The sequence below is a fragment of the Aethalodelphis obliquidens genome, unplaced genomic scaffold (genome assembly GCF_003676395.1).
Source record: "Aethalodelphis obliquidens isolate GAN/ISIS:26980383/991018 unplaced genomic scaffold, ASM367639v1 scaffold7, whole genome shotgun sequence".
In the NCBI taxonomy this organism is placed as follows: domain Eukaryota; kingdom Metazoa; phylum Chordata; class Mammalia; order Artiodactyla; family Delphinidae; genus Aethalodelphis; species Aethalodelphis obliquidens.
Window position 1 is genome coordinate 66,516,762 of NW_020837951.1, and position 3,418 is coordinate 66,520,179.

A 3,418-nucleotide genomic window follows, 5' to 3' on the forward strand; every position below is an offset into this window, starting at 1 on the left:
CTTCTTCACTGATTTCCTCTGTAGATTAAATGAGATGACTTATCTAAACTACTTACTATATCTCTCATGAAGATTCGTTTCCTTTCCCTTCTCCTAAATCTCATCTACCATCCAAGGTAAACTTTAAACCCCAATGCCTTCCCTAAACCATCTTTAACTTCCTTGTGAATTCATTGAGCTTCTCCTCTGAACTTCTATTGTTCTTAGGGGAGGGATCCATGACCTGCTCCTGCATTCATGAATGGATTTCAGGAATTTCATGGACCATCCCACTCTTCTTTGGAATCAATGTGAAATTTTGTGTGTATAAACCATATGCTTATTTCTGGGGAGAGACTCCATAGCCTTTTTCTGAACTTCAAAGTACCTCTAGACCCAGAAGAGATTCTGAACCATTGAGGTTAGATGAACTGGATAACTCGACCTTCATGATATACCACCGTGTATGCTGGGTGTTGCTTCATGCTATTAGCCCTCTTTCCCCATCTTAATTATGAGCTTCTTGAGGGGAACAAACATATCTTTCAGTGGCTTATATGTCTTCTACAGGCTGAACACTTGGTGAAAATTCAAGAAATATTGTTGAATTATTACCCAGAGAAAGGTTTAAAAAGTATCACCACCACACCCACCAGGGTGAACCTGAAAGGTCAAACATTTAACCACAGTGCTGAAAGCATGTAGAGAAAAAAAATCACTAAAAGCAAAACAAACCAAAAACTCTGGTAGTAGCTGAGTTTGTCTGTCATGTGAAACATTGCATCAGATATAATTGAAACACATCTCATTACTGATCGAAACTCATCTCCTTACTTCATTTCCTAAAAGAAATGTGGCATATTTTAGTAATTATGAGTATGGTTTTAGGTTAGAACTAGGAGAGGGAGGCTGTCGAAGAGTGACATTTTGACAGTGCGTTGGAATGTAACACAGTCCTATTAGAGAACTCTTAGCTCTTTTTGTACAAGTGGCCTCTCCTAATCCATAGGTTGATGTTTGGGTCCAAATATAATTTGAAAAAAAAAAAAAGGGAAGAAAGAAGAAATAAAGATAAATGAACTTTTTTGTGCCTTTTTTTCTTGCCTGGGAAGCAAAATAAATGTATGGTGAGATCATTAACCAGAACCATAAACACCACTCAAAGATATCTTCAGAAAGTATATTTCTAATCATTTAAGAACCTTTAACCCGTTGGAAGTGCCAGGTAGGCTTGAGGGAGAAAGAATGGTCAGGAAATGCTTCAGGGAAGATGGAAGCATGTTGTCGAAAGTCAAGGATTTCTTGCTGGTCCTATGGTTCCTTTATTGGTTATGACTTCCAGGATTGAAGTCTTTGATTCCCCAAGATTTGCAAAATGGTTTTTGGAGACACCGTGGTCAAGTGCATGATGGGCATTGAATTCACAAGACACGTTCTCTACATAAAAATTCACAAGCACACATTTTTTGCAAGTCAATCCTCTAACACTTTCAGATGGCCAGATTCCATATGCCTAGCAAAAATTCTATTTTTTGTGTGTGTTTTATCCTTCTTCTCAGCTTCCTTGCTAGGCTTTGGGGAATTAGCAGAACTTACCACCAGTTGGATTGCAGAGGTTTTTTGGCCCACAGTGAGGCTTGCTATCATCAGGTATGTAAAATCTTGCCCAGTGTAGTCAGAAGTTAAGACCAAACCATCATAAACCTGCAGGACTTATGACCCTGAAAGCCCTGGGGGAGTTTTCTGGACCAGACCTCAGTGGAACTTTGCCCAAAGCCCCAAGTGGGAAATATATATGAACTGATTCCATGCAGTGTGAAGGCTGAGGCAGCAACAGAACACTTTTATAGACTGATACAGTGATAGATTAGGACACAGTTAATCTTAGGCTGGGGGTTTAGGAGAATCAGTCTTCCTCAGGCCCTCCTCCCTCTCTGTTAATGTTAATGGTCCAGAGTGCAGATTTAATGGTCACAGGCATTTTTCTTTTGTGACGCAATTATTTTATATTTAAGCCAATTAGAAAGTCATTCCATAAGGAAAAGAAGTGCAAACGGGACACCAGTGTATCATGTGGCTGAGATTTGCTATAGGATTGCAGACTTCTAGTTTAACTGGGGTTGGGGAAAAAAAGAGATCATAGGTAGTTTTATAGTAATTTGGTGACAAAAATAAATAACATCACATTTTAAAGTATATAGATATCACTGACTTAAAGAAAGTCTGCTTACGTGTAAACTTATAGAACCAATAAATTAGGGGCTGTTGTTTACATTACAAAATTTCTTTACTTTTTGCTAGAGTCTCCACAAAGGGTAGGTTTTCTGGTTACCTTTAATATATATTTGATTGGCAACCATCCAATGGGTATAGTGCTTTTCAGGAGCTAACTTATTGGGAAAAGTAAGAAACTTTGCAGAAGTATTAGAGTTAAAAGATGCCATGTTGGAAAATACTTAGGATATAAACACAAAGTTTTTGGCCACAGTTTATAAGAGAGACAGGAATTATATGCTGTCTTGAGAAAAGCTGAAGAAACAGACCCATGTGGGTCTGTCAATCTGATGTCTGGTGTGTCCAGGTAATGATGTATTTTGATCATGGAAATGATTTAGCCACATACCCTGAACAGAAAATCCAGTTGACACCAAAGCTGTCAGGTTTAGCCCTGTTTGTTAGATTCCATATCACATCCTACATTCTATCAGAGCCTATGTAAAAAACAAAAGCAAAAAAAAAAAATAAAAATAAAAATTACAAGTCCCTGAAGAAGTAGCAGAAGCCTCCTTTAGATAAAGTATTTGTTTCTAGCAGTGTTAGAGTTCCTTGGGGTTAGATATCTCTAGAACATCCAACACACCCTCACCTTGGCTTCTAGATTTTTTAAGTTATCTGACTTCTCAGCTCTATATATCGGCAGTTGTAGGGGAAGATTTCTACGTCCTATTCTCATGCGAATGGAAGACGGGAAGTAAATATATTTACATATACAGTGATTCTGCCAGAAGAACTAGGAGCAATGAACACTCCTCCCCAAGGCATTGGGAAATCGCCCAGAGATCTCTCTAATAGATCTAGATCTAGTTTGCTGTCTCAGGGCCTGCAATCTACCTAATTTTTTCTTCTGGGACAGAATAAGAACATAAGAAAACTAGGATTTGGTCCTATGCCATTGTGAATGATAGAGTTCGGGGTGAATTGCTTAGAGTGTAGACCCAGATTTCAGCCGCTCCGGCTGTGTTCAAGATCTCTGCTTGTTCTGGCTGCCTTGTCCTTTAATATTTAGATATTATACAATTGGTTGGAACCCCATGAAATATACAGTGACATATCTGGTGTTTTATTACATATCAGGAGTTCTTGGTGGTAGTAGTGGTGGTGAGTAGGAGTGTGTCGGGGGGTGGTGGTGATGATTGTTGTAATGAGGCTTTCTCTTAGT